The sequence below is a fragment of the Pteropus medius genome, unplaced genomic scaffold (assembly GCF_902729225.1).
Source record: "Pteropus medius unplaced genomic scaffold, Ma_sr-lr_union100, whole genome shotgun sequence".
Lineage (NCBI taxonomy): Eukaryota > Metazoa > Chordata > Mammalia > Chiroptera > Pteropodidae > Pteropus > Pteropus medius.
Genome location: NW_024340692.1, coordinates 13,251,850 through 13,273,930, shown reverse-complemented (window position 1 = coordinate 13,273,930; position 22,081 = coordinate 13,251,850). Strand labels below are relative to the sequence as shown.

At 32.2% G+C, this 22,081-nt stretch overlaps 1 protein-coding gene across 7 annotated transcripts in view; it reads right to left on the bottom strand.

Annotated features, from left to right (window-relative positions):
* The window catches only part of RFX3 (regulatory factor X3), a 252,018-nt gene that overhangs the window by 193,476 nt on the left and 36,461 nt on the right, over positions 1-22,081 (bottom strand). The window contains exon 1 of one of the 7 annotated variants that reach the window (XM_039885763.1): positions 16,359-16,377. The exons of the other annotated variants lie outside the window; for them this stretch is intronic. The gene's annotated coding sequence lies outside the window, so the exon portion shown is untranslated. Of the gene's footprint in view, positions 1-16,358; positions 16,378-22,081 lie in introns of those variants that run through there. 7 annotated transcript variants of the gene reach the window in all.

Below are 22,081 nucleotides of genomic sequence, written 5' to 3'. Positions count from 1 at the left end.
TCACCAAGCTGAGTTTCTGTTCCATTTAAGCGTGCCAAAGAGAGCAATGAGAAATTAAAACAAAGCCTCACTGAGTATGTCTTAGGAGCTCAGATTAGAGATCTCTGTAATAAACTCAAGCCCTATCACTTGAGAGATGAATTTTACATTACCAAGAACTACATCTGTACAAACAGACTTTCTATAGAACTATAACTGAAGACTATAGGCAATGAGCCAACATTTTTAAATTTCATCAAGTTCTAGTGCTAGGTGACAAGTTGACTGTGACATGATTTATGCAACATATTTCATCTAGTTATCTTAGAATTCAAGGAATTTTACCAAAGTGTTCTCATTCAGATAAACAGGAATGTTTTCTACCCCAATCACATTTGTAAAAAGTAGAAAACACACCTGAAAAGTTCCAGGACAATATCTTACTGATTAAATTTTGAGAATAAAGAACTTAAAAATAAAAACTGGCACCCTTCTTGGGTATTCCTCTATCGTGAAAATATATTTTCATTTGGATGCAGAAAATATATTTTCATTTTCATATACTAAACAGCAACCAGAATCAAAATATATTTTAAAAATTATGTTATATGTGTAAATTATATGTAACATAATTAACAATACTCTCTATTAACCTTCAGTTTCTACAGACATGTTCCAGAGGGTCAGATGTCCCTTTCTCCCTTTTTGGTCTGTGCTTCAGTAATTTCACAGGGATTCTTTGCCCTCTGATTCTTCTCATTAAGTATCATTTTATCCCCTATTTAGTTATTCATTATCTCATCCTACTATCTTCTTACCCACTATACTCAGAATAAGGTACATTTTGATTGAAAGTGGATTTTAAAACACAGTATTGTCCAATAATTATACTAACACAATTTTAATTTTTAAATAAGGTAATCTATATTATTTATAGGTGATGAGATATGGATGCTAGTTCCTTTCCTCTTTACAAAATGTGTTGCTTTTATAATCAACACCAAAAAATTTTTTAAATAACTATATAATGATATCATGAGGGGGAAACTTTATTATAACAACTTCACAATGTCAAAAGATGGTTATACACAAAGGACCTTGGTCTGGGATCTTCCTCTTGCCTTTTATCATTATCCTCACTTATAACCCAACTTAGAAGTGCATAAACTCACTAGCTTTGTCATGCGGTCTGTGGCAGATTGGACAATGGAAGGCATTGCTGGGAAAATCTAAACGCTACAAATCAGACACCTAGAAAAGACACTAAATCTCTTTTGAATTCTAAAAATTAAATTATATTAAAATGCCAAATTTTCTTACAATAAGACATTATGCTAAAGACTAAAAAGTTTCAAAAAAAAAAACAGCACTCCTTTACTTCAGTGTACCTATGCATGAAACAAAATAACCTAATATTTACAATATCACATAAGATTTAATATTATTGTTGCAAAAAGTCCTTGTTTAATAAAACAAGTATCACCTTATATTTGCCCAGTTTTCCTCTATCCTATACATCCATCAAATAAGATAAACCATTTAAAACAACAACTTTTAAATGTTCAATTTTACTTTATTTAGCATTAAACTTGAAACTAATGCTGAAGTTGTTGTAAAACCTATTCGTGTCACTTATTTACCTCAGTCTTTGTACACCCTAACTGAGGCGGGATTTCACAGAATCTCAGAGCTAGAACCTTACTTCTCAGCCTCCAAGGCTTAGGAGGAATATCAGGGGCTAAAAAAAAAGTCTTCAAACAATATGTTACATCACTAATTGCATTAAGACATGATAGTAGTTAATTGTAAACTACACGTGTGCACTATCAAAAAGTCCCAAAACGCTGCTCATTATTTTCCTGTCATTTCTAAGTATACATACTTCTATTTCTACAGTTAGAAGGGATGATACTTAGATGATCAATTAATCAATCCATTTCCTAACATTTAACATATTTTTAACATATGTGCAACAGAGGACTATATTATATTCTCACATCGATGTATTTAGTGTTCCCAGAGAATGAATTTTCTGGTGAAAAAAGTTTATGTAATCTATAAATTCTGACATTTCCCAGTGATTAATAACATCTATCCCTGAGATTTACTATTTCTTTATTTTCTTTCCTTCACTAATATTCATTTAAAACATACACTATAGAAGTAGTCCCACTGCTGCCTTTAACAGAGCAATTTGTAACCTGACTTTTTATGTCATTTCATACAGTAAACAAATGTAAATGCAACTCATGGGGCAAGATACTTCATAAAATATAATCATGCAAAGAATCAACAATATGCTTAGTGACTTAGTTATAGCTAATAATTCTTACATCTTCTGTCAAGGAGGTGGTATTTACTGCAGTGTAGGCATTAAGCAAATTTATACAGGAGTGAAATTTCAAGTTCATGATTATTGCAAAAAGGAAAAATGAAAAAGGATCTATTTAAGGTCCTCATGAAATTCTATTTAATATAATTTAAACTTTTCAGGTAGTTTTGAAATCTCATTATCCTAACAAATGTTTTATAATATTTATGAAAGCAAAAATACGCTAGATGGTTTACAAGGCATAGAGTTTCTCCTCAAGAGGTTTACAGTCCAACCTAGATAGCACAACATATATAGCAAATGTTTTAAAACTCATAGATAATTTAAACACTTAATATTGTTGAAAGTATAAGAACAATAAACTATTTTCATTGCATGGAAACATAATTTGAGTTTTGTGTTTCTTTATTAAACTATGTAGTTCTTTATTAAACTATATAGTTTATAATTTTTATTCATCCAATCCAATTTCTCAATTCTCCAAAACAATTTTTAACAGATACTATATTAGTCAGTAAATAGCACTCGTCATCCTGATCCTAAAGTTCATGGAGTGTGCTATGGACAAAGATAGATGGTTGTAACGCCAACATAAAAAAAGCTTTCCAACAAGGTCAAGTCAAATCAATGACTAAGCAATTGGAATACATCTACCAGTCTTCCCATCTAAAAGAGATAACTTAAGAACTGTAGTACTTTCAAGGGATAGGTTCTAGTTAGGAAGAGGTACAGTTTTTTTTTTTTAATTCCCTGTATGTAAATTACCACTGACAAGTCTAAGAAGTATAAAGTATGACTTAATGAGACTGTACAAGGGACTTTATAAAATGTTTCACTGAACAAAAGAATATACAAATACTAACACCTCTATGAAACATGCTATCATATATTTTAGTTAACTGATATTAAATTCACACCCAAAGTTATTAAATTTTTAATTTGCATATCAAGTTTTATAAACACTTGTGAAAACATACTAGCATAAGCTATTTTGCTTTTTTGTTTTTATGTATAAATAACCATTTGGAGAATAAATGAAAGGAAGAACATACCCTTTATAGTATATTAAAATATTTCTTATTTCAGTGATAAGAAATGAGTTGTTACAGTAACACAAGTAAACTTCTGTATTTCCCAAGTCATAAATCAGTTGGTGTTTACTCTTCCCAAAAATAAAAGGGGAACATTCTCCAACTCATTTTATGATGCCAACATTAATACCTGATTTAGAAAAGAAAAAATGACAAAAACAAGAAAAATTAACCACTACCAATATTCCTCAAGAAAACAGACACAAAAATATCTGTAACAAAATCCTAACAAATCAAATACAGTAACATACAGTGTAATAAATCATGAAAAAATGGGATTTATCCCAGAATTCAAAGATGCTTTATCATTAGAAATCAGTTGGGGTAACAGATTAAAAGAGAAAAAGCATAACATCGTAATTTAACATTCACTCATAAATGAAAACTCTCAGTAAACTTTAAATAGAAGGGAACTTCCTCATCTTGATAAAAGTCATCCACAAAGAACCTATAGCTAACAGCATGCTTAATGGTGAAATTTGGAATGTTTTCTTTCTAAGATCAGGAAGAGGACAAGGATATCCTCCCCTCACCATTTCTATTCAACACTACAGGTCCTAATTAATGAGATAAGGCAAGAAAGACTAATAAAAGGCAGAATAATTGGAAAAGAGGAAATAAAACTCTTTTTACTGGGTACAAAGTCATAATTTGATCTATAATTTGGAAGTATCAATCTTAAATCATGCAAACATGACTGCAGAAAATCCTGAAGAATTTTTTTTAAAAGCTATGAGGAATAATAAATATATGTAGTAACATTACAAAGTTATAAAGTCAATATATATAAAAATGTATTTCAAAATCAGCCATATCGTATTTCAATATTAGCAATGCTAGTATGGAAATTTATAATCGTATGTACTTTCATTTATAATAGTATCAAATAGATGATACACTTAAAGATAAACTTTAAAAATATATGCAAGAATATATTTTTCTGAAAACTAGAAAACACTGGTAAGAGAAATCAAAGACCTAAATAGAGATATATCATATTCATGGATCATAACACTCAGTGTTAAGATACTAATTTTCCTGAAATCTAGAGTTGATGCAATTCCAATCCAAATCCCAGGAAGATTTTTTTATGGAATACAACAAGCTAATTCTAAAATTTATATGCAACCGCAAAGGACCTGAAATAACCACAAAAATTTTGAAACACGATACAAAGTGGCAGGAATTATGTACAACCTAATTTTAAAACTATAGCTATAGTAAACACGAAAGTAGGGTATTAATGTAAAGATAGTAATAAAAAAAATTGGAATGGAAATATATCCGCATTTATATGACTGATTGATTTTCAATAAAAATGCCAAGGTAATTCAATAGAAAAATTATAGCCTTTTTATAAAAATGGTGCTGGAAAAATATCATATGAAAAGATATGAAACCTAACTAATACATAAAAATTAACTCAAAACTTATCATAGACCTAGACAATTAATATAAACTCCCAGAAAACATGAGATAATTTAAATGACATTAGGTTAGACAAAAACTTTTAATACTGCACAAAAAGTTAAAAGGAAAAATTGATAAATTAACTTGATAAAAATGAGTTTTGTTTTTTGAAAAGATACACTTAAGAAATGAAAGCACAAGCCCACAGATGTGGGATAGAATTCTGCAAAACATATTTCTGATTAAGGATTTGTATCCAGAATATGTAAATATCTAACAAGAATTCAACAAGGCAACAAAAAAACATTTTTTATAAAATAGGTAAGTGGTTTGGATACTTTACGAAAGATCAATAGCCTACGAAAAGATGCTCAATATCACTGGTCATTTTAGGGAAATACAAATTAAAACTACAATGAGTTATTACTATGTATTCACTGGCAGTATAGTAAAATGAAAAGCAATGTCAATATCATGCCACTGGAACTCTTATACATTATTGGTGAGGATGTAAAATGGTACAGCCACTTTGGAAAACAGTTTGGTGGTTACTTATAAAGTTAAACATACCCTTATCATATGACTCAGCAATCTCTCTCCTACTTAAAAGTGAATTAAAAACATATGCCTATACAAACACTTGTAGTAAACATACATAACAGCTTTATTCATAAATGCCCCAAGCCAGAAATTATCCAAACATCCATCAGTTAGTAAACAGAATAAACAAACTTTGGTACAGCCATACAATGAACTACTATTTGGCAAAAATAAAGAACAAATTACATGATGCAAGTACAGGCACAATCTAAAAGAAGCCAGGTACAAAAACTACATACTGTATGATTCCATTTATATGAAATTCTACAAAGGCAAGACAATAATGACATAAAGCAGATATGTAATTGCCAGGGGCCAACGGATGGGAAGAGAATTGACTACAAAAGAACAGAAACGAACTTATGAGGTGATGGAAATATTCTGTATCATGACTGCGATGGTGGTACATGACTTTATACATTTGCCCAAACTCATCGATTATACACTTAAAATTGGTAAATTATATTGTATGTAAATTACACCTCAACAAAGCCAATAAAAATAAAATAAAATTTTCTTTGCTTCGTACTATGTTAAAAAAAATTTAAAAATAAAAGCAATCAAATATATGTTGAATACATACATTAGTGGAAATGTCTGATAACTTACCTAACCAAGAAATAACTGCAATTTGTTTGATTTGAATCTATAAAAATGTAAATGTTAAAAAAAGTGGAAAAGTCAGTTTCTCTCATACCTACAATTTCTATGCCTTTTTTCACTGCAATTATACTCACAAGGAAACCATATTAATATATTACTAATTAAGATATCTATATTTTAAAAAATTTTTATTAAAATATCAGATTCTAACTGATAACAACATGTAGCTCATTCATTTTCAGAGGACAACCTTCCCCAAAGCCTTTACAATCTGAAGTCTTTACACTATAAATCAAAGTATCCGTAGTCTGTCAGCATCTTATTATTCCACTTCTCAACAACCTGCTACACTTTCTTTTAAAGTTTATCTCCTGGCAAATACATATAAACCATTACTCATCAATATGTCAATTTAGATATAACAGCTAATTGTAATTTGGATACTACAAGTCACATTAAAATATCCTTAAAGGGTAATTACACAATCAAAGCTATTATTCTTGTATTCCAGGAGATTATATTAAATCTGAGAAAAGAAGGCGTACACAAGAGAAATTTTTATTGATAATACAACATACTACATATGCCAAAATAAAGTGATGAGTGGTAAAGACAGTAAGATTGCTAAGGTAAGACAGTAAGAAAAGAAAGCAAAAGTGGACTAGAATGAGCTATGAGGGACTTGACTATTCCTGAACAAGTTTGAAAAAGATGAATGAGCATGAGACTGACATAGATGTGACTATGTGAACAATATTTTTAGTGGAGAAAGTAGACTACTCATCTAAATTGAAGATTAGAGGGAAGTTAAGTACAAGGTTGGAAAGACAGGATTCATTTACCCAAGAAACATTTAGTGAGTAACTATTACATGTCAGGCACAGCACAGAAATGGAGCTCTTTGGAATTCTAGTCTTAGGAATTTGGTGTTTTTACTGTGTAGCAATAAAAGTAATAGGTTCTAGAGAGCTCATGGCCATTTCACATACATTATCTCAACCAATCTTCACAACAAATTATTTTAAATAATGGAGAAACAAAGGTTTAGGAAAGTATATTTTTATGCTAAGGTCATACAGTCAGAGACAGGGCAAAAACAAAACAAAACAAAACACCGGATCTTCCTACTCATAATCCAGTGCTCTTTTCTTGCTCCATTCTCTATACCATTCAACTCCTTTTCTCAAGAAAATAAGTCATTTTTTAAAAAAAATGTTATGTGATCCAAGCAATGTTCTAGCCAAATACATATGGCCATGTGGTATGGGTTAAATTAGAAGGCAAAGAACATGGAAGTAAGGAGATCTACTAGTACTCTACTATAATAATCCAGGAATTGGTGGAACAGTAGGAATAAAAGTCATTGTCTATTTGTAGAAAAAGATTCAACTAGGTGTCTTTTTTGAAAATGTCAAGTGACTCAAAGGTAACTAGGAGACCAATAGAGCCACTGATAAAACAGAAACATCAACAAGTAGATCTATTTTGTGGAAGAAATCATCTATGGTGGTCAAATTATTCCCCCAACAAAGGTATTTCGTCAGTGTTACACATTACTCCTAAACCAGAATAACCCAGGGTTTACTGCCATTGGATATTTTGCTTGCAGTTTGTTTATTTTTAAAAGTCTAGACCATCACCAGCCCACACAGGTATCCCTATTCATAAAATCCACTAAGAGGTTATGCCTACTTTCTGAACACCTCTAAGATAGTTGGTAGATCTAAATATATTAGAATTAATAAATATCTGTTTAATTAAATCCATCATTGAGTCAATGCTTTCTTTCAGGAGATCAGGGTTATGTGCCAATCACAACTAAATGCCTAACAGAAGGTTTACTACTGAGAAAGTATTTTAAAATCTACGAAAAGATGAAATCTATCTTTCCTCTTAGATGTAAATTATATCTCAGGGCAGGGTTATATTTATAACTTCTCCCAGGATTCCAAGATGCTAAAGAATTCCATTCATTTATGATATTAGTTTATTGATGAGAACATTGGACTAGTAGCTCTTTAATAACTACAAATCAAGATATAGCAGATAAACTAGTTTTTAAAAGGGGATAACAAAGAGTGTTAGGACAAAAGAAGGGAGGGCTGAGCCCAAATAAAATCATATGCAAAATGGAAAAAACAGAGGTCAATGCTGCTCTTTGCAATAGCCAGTAGAGGCTGCCAATGTACAATGACACATAAGGTTTCCCCTCTACTCCAAGAACACATAAGTAGTTGCCATCAAAACAAAAAGCATTTCCATGATATAGTATGAAGCCCACATTTTGGGCTCATCATAAAGCATGATTCAACAACAATTACCAAGTTGTCTTTTAAACCATAGTTTCTAGGCTAGTGTCACAAGAACCAAGGAACTGCAGGATATTTTGAGTACTCTTGAAAGATGATCACACTTAGTCACTCTCTGACCCAAAGAAATCACCAAGCTTTATATGATTATCCTTCCAGAAGTGATACTTTTAGTTTTACAGATATTTGAAAATGGATATTTTTACTGAAGAATAGCACAATTTACAGTCTTAAAATCCGTGTTTTAATACATGTATTATTTGGCTTCTTCACATAAGGTGAATCAGTTACAGCTGAAGGAAGTGTTCAATTGCTGGATACAAAGTCATAATTTGATCTATAATTTGGAAGTATCAATCTTAAATTATAAATATTAATATGCTTAAAAGGAATTTCCTCATATTCAGCAGTCAGGTGAGATTCTGTCCATCTGTGCCCTTTTCCTAGAGCCAAGAACACAGACACTCAATTACACCAAGTGGCAATCATATTTTAAAATTCAGTTCGTGAATCTGCTCTACAATTTTAAGAATTATGTATCTAGCCCTTTTTGAGCTCTACAACACTGCTATTTCTTGTAGATAGGAACTTTGCTGTCAATCACTGCTCCCTTTTGCCACACAAATATGTGCTGCAGCTTTCACTTGTCAGTCCTATTATATGTAATGTAGGCAGCTTAGCACTAAATCAATTTAAGAAACTGCAGAAGTTAAATACATACATTATTATTATGATGACAGAAAAGGCAATGAATGTCTCGCAGCTCCATTTGCCTTCTTTGTTAAGGAAGAAAAAGCTAATTATCTGCAGCTGTCAACCATGAAGACCTAGACCTATTTAAGTGAACATTAGCCTTGGACAACTGAAAACATTTCTCATATTTTTGCCTGAGTGTTTCCTTTTTGCAAAAAAAAAAAAATAATAATTTCATTCTAAAATATTAAGCATTCTGAGGACAATGTAAAAACAAATTGAAAATGTAAAACTACATATTTGTATCTCTTCTCATAACCAAATCATTTTAATATTTCCAGAAAACAACTGTCAATTTTTATAATATCCATCCTCTAACTAGTGTAGCCAAAATTTAGACAGTTATAAAGCTTCTCCACAAAAATTCATATTAAAAAAATTCCACTGAAAGCCCACAGACTATTGTTTTAGTGAAATTATGTTATAGATGAACAAAGGATAAATTCTATACATTTGTTTAACAAAAAGAGAGAAAGAAAAACATGTCCCAAAGTTGAAATGCTGATAAATGACATGAAAATTCACACTGAATCAAAAGTATCTATGCTTGTATATTATTCTCTTTTACCCACCAATCTTCAAATTTTCCAATCTAGTCCCATTAGAATCTAGAACTGAATAACTAATTGGTTTTAAATTTTCTTTTTAAAAATTTTAGGATGAACTTGTATATTTCTAGACTATCAAATAAGAATGAAAAGAATAGTCTTAATAAATTAGAGAAAAACAAATTAATCAATATATAAACTATGGGATTTCTTAACATTTTGTTCTTAAAAAAGGTCATTTTTCTTGTCAAACTTAAATATTCTCTGCATTTGCTCTTACTGTGTTTATATTTTCCTTTTATTTTCTTTAGAAAAGCTCTTCTCACAGGAATACATTCAACATTTTTAAATTTTACAAAATTACTGCCCATTTAGCTTTCTAATAAATTTTTTAAACACAAGTAACTCCTCGTATAATTAAAACATGAAAAAATTGAAACATTAAATCAATAATATGAGAAAAAATATGAAATAACAGAACTATCATTTTAAAAATTATAGCTCCATGTTTAAGTCCCTAAAGGAGACTTAAAGGGAAGCCTTTTCTAGCTACAGCTGACCCACAACTCCAAAATTCTGATTTGCCACAACTCCTCCATGAAATTTTGAGCAATCACTTTTGTATTTGTTGGAGACAAGGGAGAAAAGGTAAAGGACCAGTAAAATAAATAGCATAAAAAGCAATTTCCTCTCATGGCCAAAGAATCACATGTTAAAATAGTTAAGGTACAGATATAGACATGGTGTATAGAAATTGCATAGTTAAGTAGCTACACCACACCAGATTCATAGTTAAGTAGCTACACCACACCAGATTTCCCACTGTCCACAAACTAGTAATTGACAGGATGAAGATTCCATATCAACTTGACAACAAAGCTCAGGTTCTTTTCACAACATAATACTACCTCCAAGCACAGCTCTTTGGCTTTACATTTTTAGATTCTGTATCTATCGAGATTGAGAGATGGTTGCCATCCTTTATAATTGATGATGCTGGTGACAGTATTATCCTATATGCAAGTAAACATGGCAGAAATGAGAAAAATAGGATTAGGAAGCAATCCTTTTGTCTTAAAATGAGGAGAGTATGATAAATGACCTTCAAGGGTCCTTCTAGTACTAACATTCTAATATTCCTGGTGTTATTTATCTTGCTCAGAAATTCGAGAACACCTAAGAAGCCTCTAGATATTTCTTTTCTAACTTTCTGAAATTTGTTCAAGATAATATTATAATTCCTACTCGATCCCTATTTTATAAAAACTTTTTAAAGTATCTACATTAATGTAATTCTCACAACTCTGTGAGAGGTATTAGGTAAGAGAACTAAGGCTCAAAGAGATTGTAGTGACTTGCCCAAATCACCAAACTACTAAACAAGAGAGCAATTCTAAATCCATGTCTGTCCTATTCACAATTTAGAACACTCCCATTACATTAGTCGATGCCACCATAGTAACAGCATTCATTTGTACATCACCATAACTTTTTCATACGCCCCCTCATTTGGCCTTCAGAACAACTCTGCAATGAAAGAAGGCAGGTAATATTATTCTGGCCTCATTTTACAAATGAAAAAACTTAGACTTCGAGAATTTACATCACTTGCTCAAGGATCCTTACAGAGTAATGGCAAAACCAAGTCTCAAACACAGATCTCCGGATTCCAAGTCCAGTACTTCTTTTATTATTATAATTTACTGTCATTACAAGTTGGCTTCAATATATCTTTGAAACATTTCTATGCCTACCCTGTGTAACCTGGTCTCTCTAAATCTGAGCTTTGTGAAGTGTAATTGAGCTCACAAAAGCATTATATTTATGTTTATATGTGATATAGTAACATGTCTCTAATATAGAATTTATTTTCTAAAGATATTTAAATAAGACTGTCAAAAGGATTCCCACCCAGATTTTGAATGATCAAGAATAGGTTTCTAATTATTCGAAAAATTCTACCTTAAATCCCAAAAGGAAAAAAAGGTGCCTAATTTGACAGTCTGTTAAATTATAAATCAGCCTTCTTGCTTACGTCCACTTAACAGGACAGATAGTAGTACTGCCTTTCTATCTTTAAATCCTCAGGATCTTTCTACCAAAATGCACTGCTATTACTGAAGGCCAGAATATAATCTCATTTAGTAAAACAGCTTCTTGCCCTTTCATTAGGCCCTAATCTAAATTATAGTATGAAGACATAAGGCTCTGTACTCATGACTGGCTCATGATAAAGGGCACTGGCTGGCCACGTGGCCTGATGAAGTCCTGGGACACAGAAGGGTCTTTTTTGGACTTTATCAGTCTTAGAGCAGGGAATTTATTTTGAGCCAGAAAAAGAAAATATAATCTGTGGCCATCTGGTTCTGTAACACTCTATATTTGTTTAGAAAGGTCACTGTTGTCAAGTTATTGAATGTTATCTCTGGAATTGACAGGAAAAGAGAAGTTTCTGAAAGTGGGCCAGGAATATTAAAGCACCGGATATTAAGGTATAAAGAAGTATTTAAAAGCTTGGGCTTTAGTGTTAAACAGACCACTGTTCAAATCTCTGCTTTACCACCTACTAGTTATATGATCTTGGGCAAGTCAGCAGCTTTTTAAATCTATTTTTCCCTTCAATAAAACATAGATAATAACACTCTAAAAAGATAATATAATGATAAAATGATATAATACAAATACAGTACTAGCTTATAGTTACCATTCAAAACTTATTCAATAATTATTATTTTCTGTGTAATTTGTGTCATTTTTCCTTAGTTTTGCACAAAACTAAAATTTTCATTACTTTTATAAAAACTTCTCCAGACAGCAAAGTGGAATTTAAATAGACTCACGATTTATGCAATGCATATCAAATACGTGGATTTAGAGCCTACCTCTAACAAAAACTGCAGTCTATCTTACACGTTAAGCAACATTCACTTTTTTTTTTTCTTTTTTAGCAGCTATTACAGCAGCTATTTGTTGGCAGAATGACTGGGTTGCTGTGTCACTGAAGAATAAATACTAAGCAATATCAAATCCAAATCTGAACAACTTCAGTAGAACTAGGACTGCTATTTTACTGGACAACTGTTATAATATCCTTATGTTGTTTTGCAATAATTATTTTCTTTACATTAGGTAGTTTTCTATTAATGTTTGACAGGAGCACTATGACCCAACTATTGCAGTAACAAGACAATCCAGAGTGATTTAGACAGGCTATTTAGGCCCATTACCTTTGTGAAATTAACAATGTAGTTAAAAATATACAAATAATTAAAACATAATTTTAAAAAGTAGCTCAATCAAAACTCCATCCAGAATGCTGTCAAACAGCAATGTTTTCAACTCAGTAGGCCAGATTTCAGATCAACTTATGTAATCCCTTAAGCATCTCAAAGGTGAGCAAATATTTCACCTACACTTTGATAGGAATGGTCATCGGGATGTGCTGAACTAAATTATTCCCACATATGATTGGTTTCCCCAAAATCAAAGCATGTACTATAAATTAGAGCAAAAGCTATAATGTCAGACTTGGGAAGAACATTTCCATCTGTTTTCTAGATCAAGTAATAGCTTCTACGTACTTTCCTGTTTGGTGTCAACAAAAATAGACACACAACTTCCATATGAACTACTGGATGAGTTCTCTGCTTTCTCTATAATATTGACCTAAGAGATCTGGGAGTTATTACAAATAAATTTCAACCTCCAGGATCGATCCAAGACGACTTACAGACCAACAAAAGTCTAAACCATGCATATGGAATTAAGGGCTATAAAGAAATGGATCAGAGAAATTTATAAGCTTATATAGAAAAATATATTCAAGAAGCCCTCTTAACCACCTTTCACTTATCCAATTTGCTATATGAACCCACACTTTCCATTTCCTCTGCAACCATACCTACAGAGATGCCCAAGGCATGCTGAAAACTCATAGCCTGTAGATTACTCTACAGTGTGCCCCTCACAGTTTTACTCCCAAATGCTGAATTGTATGTTCTCCCCAAATCAACAGTATTTGTTCCAAAACCTCATTAGGGGAGTTTTACTGTTACTGTAATTAGCCAATTTAATTAATATTATGTAAACCATAAAAGCAAAAATAAAAGGTATTGTATCTTTAAAACTAAGTCAAAAGTTTTGAAAAAACTTGATAAAGGCAAATTACTAAAAGACATTGCTGTTGCATTAGGCAAAGGTAAGAGAAATAGAGAAACTGGGAAAAATCATAAAATACAGAATACTAGTTCTCAAACTTTAGCATGGAGGCCCTGTGAAAACAAATTGCTAAGCCCCACCTCCTCAGTTTCTGATTCTGTAGGTATGGGTGAAATCAAAGATTTTGCATACTAAAAAATTCCCAGGTGATGCTGATGTCTGAGAACCATATACCTTGAAAGCCACTACTCTCAATTGTCTAAATTTTTAACCTCCATTAAAGAAAAGCATAAATTGGAAATGATTTGTTATGAATATAGATTTATGAAAGACCTGGAGTCCCAATTAGCAAACCTATACTACAAGGAAAGGCCTTGGTTCTAATCAGCCCATTTACAGGTTTTAAAAGAAAATATTAGTGGGATGTTCGCATAATTCTTTATGACCTACTGTTTTGACTTTTTCAATTAATCGACAATCTATAAGAACAAATTCATCAGAAAAGATCTCCTGTCAAATATCGTTCATAAAAGTACCACTAGAGTTGAAATCCCTTCACTCTCACTATTAGTAAAAAGAAAATTCTAAAGTGATAATCTCCTTGGTTAACAGGCTTCCTAAAAAGACAAACTTACAATACCGATGAAGATTTAAAAATAAAAAGTTAAGTATCACTATCTTCAGAGAGGAAAAGAAACATCTAAATGTAAGCCAGCCAACAAGTTGCAGAGTCAAAACCTGAATACAGATCTTCCCCCAAATTTAATATGTGTGTTTACATATTTTTTCCCCAAACCTTACAATATTACAGTACAATCTTTGGAAGAGTCAGAGAGGTTGGAAACATTGGGGTCCTAACAAATCTAAACTCTGTCTGCAAAACAGAAAGTGCCCAAATGTATATACCTGTAAGACCTAAATGGATTGCAAGCATTATATCTGTTGTCTTGAACATAATCATAAACATCATCCATAAGCTGTACTCACTATTAAATGGCTAGACAGGATAATCAAATATAGGATACTAGAAAGTGGCTAGTCTATGAGCACTGAAGCAAAGCCTTTGGCAACACAACTCTACTTAGGCAAGAAATCTATGGAGAATGGATGGATGACAGATTCACAAGCAGATGCCGCAGGGTAAATGAAATGGAGACAACCGTGTTTAGAGAGTTGAAGAAGCACATTAGATATACGCTGAAATAATACATTCAAAGATGTGGCATTTATGGACTGCTTGGAAACAAGAGCAGCCAAGCCAGCTCAGTGATAGTAATCACCATTATGGTCATGCCATTAAGACAAGTTTATCATTTTAGAAACTAGAAGTAGAAACAAAAAAGCACCATATCTCTGCCTTATAAGATAGTGATGCATTCGTGTAGTATCATATGAATTCCAGAAGAGGATCATCTCTGTTAAATTATGAAGGAGTTCAAATGTCCAGTTTTAAATACTCAATTTATATGTTTAGAATACTGGATCCAACTGTCATTCTAGTGTCTGAGGTAAGGAAACAGTGTGAAGCTCTGTAATAACTGTAGGAAACATCCTAAAATAACTATTTGTTTCTTTAGAAAGTGAAAAAGAAGCAAATGAAATAAAGACCTAACATGTTACAGTAAGTTAAGAACTTAAGAATGATTAGGATGGCCGCTATAATTTTTTTTTTTAAGTTTTTTAAAAAGCAAAAAGTAACGAGTGTCAGTGAGGATCTAGAGAAATTAGTACCCTTGTGTACTGTTGGTAGCAATGTAAAATGGTGTAGCTGTTATGAAAAACAGTATGGAGGTTCCTCAAAAAAGTACAATAGAATTACCATGTGATTCAACAATACCACTTCCAGTTATATATCCAGAAGAATTAAAAACAAGACCTCAAAAAGATAACTGTACACCTATGATCTCTGCAGCATTATTCACAATAGCCAACAGGTGGAAGCAACCTTTATGCCCATCAGTGGATGAATAGATAAAGAAAATGTGATATACACATACAATGAAACATTATTCGCCCTTTAAAAAAAAAAAAAGGAAATCCTGTCATATCCTACAACAGGGATAAACCTTGAGGACATTATGCTATGTAAAATAAGATAGTCGCAAAAATACAAATACTTCATGATTCCACTTACATAAAATATCTAAAGTAGTCAAATGCTTAGAAAGTAGAGTGCTGGTTACCAGAGGCTGAAAGGAGAGGAAAAGGGAGTTATTCTTCAATGGATATAGGGTTTCAGTTCTGCAAGAAGAAAAAGTTCTAGAGATCTGTTGTACACTTAATTGTATTGTACTGCACACTTAAAAAATGGTTAATATGGTTAAAAAAAAAACCCTAGAAATAAAAATATCTTGAAAACTCAGGTAAGGTAATAGAAGTATTAGAAAGGTTTAATATAACTGAAGAAAAAATAGTCTCACATGAGTAGATTCAATTTTAATCATTGTAATCTCTTAATAACAGTAGTTTCCATAAGATTCTAGGAATCTATTATTTAAATTTGTAACTTAAAATGAAAAGGAAGTATTCCATATCAAATTACTTGGAGGTCTTTTTAAATATTACTTATTCTCACCCAGAGAGATGCTCCCAGTTGAGTGAGCCATCATTACTGATGCGAATATACTATATTCTTCAACTGTGCTGGGACTGAAACAGATTGAGAATTTCATTTTTAAATGATAGTTTAAATCAGTTGTAAGAAAATTTATTTAAATCACTTTTCTATAATAAGGAAATTACATATATTGTTTGATATAATTAAACTTTCTTCACACCATAAAGCTAAACATGGGTTTCATTTTTTGAAGGCATATGTAATATATTATAAATGTGACAGCTTTAAACTACATTGAACAATCTCTGTTATGAGATCACATCTCCACTGAACTGGGCACCTATGGAGAAAAGGACCAACAATATATGAAAAACGCAGACAGAAATACTTTTCAAGACTTTTGAAATGTTCTGCCCAGAACATTTCTCTTTTTAACAGCCCTTTCTTATGTACATTTATCTTCAGATGCCTTTTTCCCAGGATCTCCTCTATTTTTCAAAGTCCTTTGTTCATCTTTCCCCCTCTCTTCCCCTCCCCCTCCCTACATTTAGAGGAAGGGAAAGAACTAAATTTTCCATACCCAAACTTTCAGAAACAAAATCAAGGGTATCTCTCACTTCCATGTATTGCTGTTTCATCTTCATGGAAACAAAGCCTCAATTTAAGGACTGGGGGTAATGGAATCTTTTCACACTGACTTCACTTTGGTGCATTTTTCTTATACCATATTTTAAAAATCTATTGATGTGTCCGATAGTACCATAAAATTATGCCCCTAAGAGGACCAATAAACCAGTATGCTCTATTGGTAACATTTCCTTAGATTATGTAAATACATTATCTAATGTGAAAACTACACATTATAACTTCTATTCTATGAGAATATTTGAGCTCTGTAATATCTGCTGTTTCTCAACTCCTGCCTTCCTTTGTGTTAAATATTTTCTAATGTATCTTTTTCATTTTCTTGGTTATTTCGCTATATTTTTTTGCATTATTTCCACAGCAGTTGCCCTGGAACTTACAATTAGCATTTTAATCTGAAACATTTGAATTTTGATTAATTTCAACAACATATAAAAACCTTCAATATACCTCCATTTTCTTCCTTTTTATTATTGTTGTCAAACAAAACTACATCTTTACATGTTATAAGCCCATCAACAAAGTTTTATTATTGCTTTATACATACATATTTATATATTATTTTTTAATATTGCTTTATATGTTTTAAAATAGGAGAAATAAAGTTACCAAAAAAAGTTCATTTATATGTATTTTTATACATATGTCTTTCATAATACCTATGTAGTCGCCTTTACTTTTGCTCTTTATTTCTTCATGTAGATTAGAGTTTACTGTCTAATGTCCTTTGTTTCAAGTTAAAGGACATCCCTTAATATTTCTTGTAGGGAAGGTTTACTAGTGATAAATTCAGTTTTTATTTATAAATGTCTTAATTTCTCCTTCATCTTTGAAGTTTAGCTAGATACAGAATTCCTGATTGACAATCTTTTTCTTTCAACACTTTGAAAATGTCTTCTAGGCTCCATGGTTTCTGATAAGAAGTCAGCTATTAATCTTATTGGGGATCCCTTTTACATGGCAAGTTATTTTTCTCTTGTTGTTTTCAAAATTTATCATTGTCTTTCACTTTTGTAAATTTGATTATGATGTGTCTAAATGTAGACTGCTTTGAGTTTATTCTACTTAAAGTACAGTAAGTTTCTTTAATGTGTAAATTAATACTTTTCAGCAAGTTTGGTAACATTTCTCCCATTGTTTCTTTAAATATTCTTTCTGCCTCTTTCTTTCACTCTTCTCCTTCTAAGACTCCCATTACGCATATGTTGATACAGTAGATGAAAACCCATAGGTTTCTTAAAGCTTTGTTCATTTTCTTTCTTTTCTTACTACTCCTCACACTGAATAATCTCTATTGAATTATCTTCAAGTTTATTAATTATTTCATCTGCCAACTCATAGTTGCTAAGCCCGTCTAGAAAATTTTTCATTTCAGTTCATCATACTTTTAAATTACAGAATATCTATATGGCTTTTAAATAATTTCTATGCTAATTCATATTCTCCTTGGTAAGACATCATTTGTATACTTTCCTTTAATTCTTTAGACATGGTTTCATTTAATTCTTTGAACATATTTATAAAAGCTGACATAATCTTTCTCTATTAAGTCCAAATCTTGGCTCCCACCAGGACATCTTTCTGTTGGCTGGCTTTTTTGTGGGTTTTTCTCTTGTGTACCTGGAATACTTCCCTGTTTCCTGCATCTCTCTTAATATTTTGTTGAAAACTAAACATTTTAATTAATATATTTTAACAACTCTTCTTTCAGAATCTTCCATATTGCCCCACCAAGATTTTTATCACTGATTTTGTTATTTTTATTGATGTTGCTTATTTGTTTAGCAGTTTCATGAACTAATTCTATAGATTCTTTTTTCCCTATAACGTGTGGCGACTGAGTTCTCTGTCAAATTTTTTAAGTTCTTTTTATTTTTAAGCCTGGCTTCCTAGGAATCACACTGGGTCAGTATAATTTAGTGGTCAACCAATGATTGCTCAAAGGATCTCCTCAAATACTTGCCTGTTTGTCTTCCACCCTTTGCCAAATATATCTTTATAAGAAGTCTCACCTTTGAACTTCAGGCAGTTTATAAGACAGCCTTAGCTTTCACTTCCTACTTACACAGAACCTCAAAATCAGCCAAAAGTAATCTCCTTTCCCAGGTCTTTCCTGGGCATGTGCGCAGCCTTTTACATTGTGGAACCTTTTAGATATTCAGGAATATGCTGGAGCTTTTCAAAATCCCCAATGGTTGGCTAATTCTCCAGAATTTCCTTTTAAAATCCTGGCCAGGCTCTTTTTTGCCCCAGCTGAAATCACAGCCTTAAGCAGTGGAGATGTTGCCAATAGTTGCTATTGTTTCAGCAAAACCCTGGAGGTAGGCTTTTTCTTCCCCCAACAGAGCTGAGCTCTGAGTCAAATCAAATGGCCAACACTTTCTGAGAAGAGAGTTTTCCCAGGGAGCTGCAAGTGTGGACAAAATATCAACTGTGCTCTAGAGCTGGTGCTTCTAATGGGTCTCCAAAAGTGGTCATATCCTTTCATTGTCTTTAAGGCTGCCAGCTTTTGCTATACCACAAAGCTGGGGAAGAAGGAAAGATGTAAATAGCCTCAAGTTAAAATGTCACAGACCCACTGTCTTCTCAAGGTTCAGTAGTTTTCTCATAGGCAGTCGATTTTCAGTTAATTCTCTGGCTTTAGTTAATTGCCAGAATTTTGAAATGTTTGATTATAATTGTTTTGCTCATGTTTTTGTTGTTTTAGAGGGAGAGCAAATATATTGAGGCCCTCACTCCACCAATCTGGAAGCCCATCAAGCTCTGGAATATTATATCTGTCTTCTTATAGTTTTTAAGACCAAACAAAGCATTTTAACAACAAAAAAAATGTTTAAAATTTTATACTTATAAATTTTTGGATCACTGATTCTTATCTCTACTAGAAACACGAAAAAAAAAAAACCATACTGCAATATTTAAAGTTGAATAAGAGAGAAACTGATCTGTCAGGGAAAAATAAACTGCATGAGCAATGTTTCACTGTACTAATTTCCTGCTAACTAATATGTCAATGACCAAAAGTAAAGATCCACTCTCAACACCAAAAGACTTCTGAAGTCTCTTTTTTAGACAACAGAAACAAGTTCAAGTGAGGAACTTGAACTTGTCTTACTTGGCTGAACTATGCCAAATCCAATTCAACAGTGACAGGGATAAAAGGAACCACAAAAGGCTGGGAGTGGGAAATTTAACAGAAAAGAAGAATCAGAGACCTGAACCTAGGAAGCAACCCTATCTCTTGAGATTTCTCTGAAGAGATAAAGTACAGAAGAAGTGGTTTACCTCAGATTCACTCAATTATCAGCTAAACCCATGAAGTTATTTATGGTTGAATAAAGTCCATTTCTGGAAAGGAAAAGAGTTACTCACAAATATTATCTCTCTTCAACAATGCCTCATATTTACAAGCCACAGAAAAACCAAAACCATCAAAAGAGGACAAGAAAAGTAAACATCTTTTAGTAAAATATTTATTTTCAAGAATAAGTGCTTCTTTTGCTTTTCTATTGTTGTGTAACAAACCACCCCAAAATTTCCTGCCTCAAGAAAACAATCATTTTATTTGCTCATAATTCTGCAGTCTGGACTGGGCTCAGCTAGGCAGGACTTCTGCTCATCTTGCTGATGGTTACTCACATGAATGCTTTCAGCTGGCACATAGAAAACGGCCTCATCTAGAATACTAGGCTAGCTAGGTTTCTCTTTCCATGTAATCTCAACGCCTCTCTCTTTTCCAAATGGTCTCTACAGGAAGGTAGCCAGATCTCTTACATGATGGTTCGGGTGTCTCAAAAATACAAAAGCAAAAGCTACCTGGCCTTCTTAGGGCTTACACCCAGACCTGGAACAGTTTTAATTCTGTTGCATTCTGTTTGTTAAAGTAAGCTACAGGTCCAATCCAGTTTAAAAAGAAAGGGTCTTCACAAGGGCATGAATACCCAGAGGTGTGATTCACTATAACCACCATCAATGCTACAGACAACTAAAACATTAAGGCCAATGTTCAGATGACTGCAATGGGAGCAACCACAAAAAAACTAAAAATGGCTAATTCTAAAAGACTGGAAAATTATGTCAAATTCCATTCTCTGTGCCTTACCATATACTGAGGGTCAATCTAGTTTCAGTGAGAATCTTAATTACAGGTGGAAGAAAAATATGAACTTGATTAATCACTTATAAGTCATGTGACCTTGGACAAGTCAATCATTCTCTCCAAGCCTCAGCTTCTCAATTATAGAATGGAAAATTACACAGGCCCTGCTTATCTCATAGGAAAACTGTATAACAAATAAGACAAGAAATTACAAAAACCTTTAAAAACTAAACTGCTATACAAATATAAGAAAGTATTATTTATCTGATAGGATCCTAAGTATAGTCAACCTAGCTAGGCTCCATTCTCTCTATTAATAAAATTATAATAAACATAGTTAGTTAATTATTCCATATATGAAATTACTACCACAGCAAAGATATTATATATAATAGGCAAAAAATTATACTATGTTTTGTGAGTATGAAGAAAAACAACAGTAACACTATGACTTATTATTCTCCAATTATGTCAGGTGCTGCTAGATATTTCAGGTAAACTATAACTAATCCTTACAACTCAACAAGGTAGGTATTATACCTCTTTTACAAATAAACTGAGTCAAAAAATTGCCTGTTTAAGTAACCTGCCCTGGCCAACAGCTAGTAAGTATCATTTTATCCATTATGAATGTTTAATGTATAATAGGCACTTGAAAATATTTGTTGTGTAAGTTAAAGAACAAATAAACAAAGCCAAGACTATCTGCCTTTAAAGAAAGGAGTCTTTCAACTACATCAAAATACCTCCTCCTAATTCCTATTTGATATGCAGCTATTGAAACTGTAATCACAGCAAATATATCTAATTAACATGAGCAATTTGTCACCTTCGCATCTGCAAAATGGTTTCCCATCTGAAAAGTACCTTCAGTTTTTAAACATCTTATCTTTAATCCATCTACTGAGTCATTGTGAATGGTAATGGTCATACTCTAATGGGGAAATACCAAGTAGAAAATAAAGTGATACATTTACCTAGCAAAATATCTCCTAAA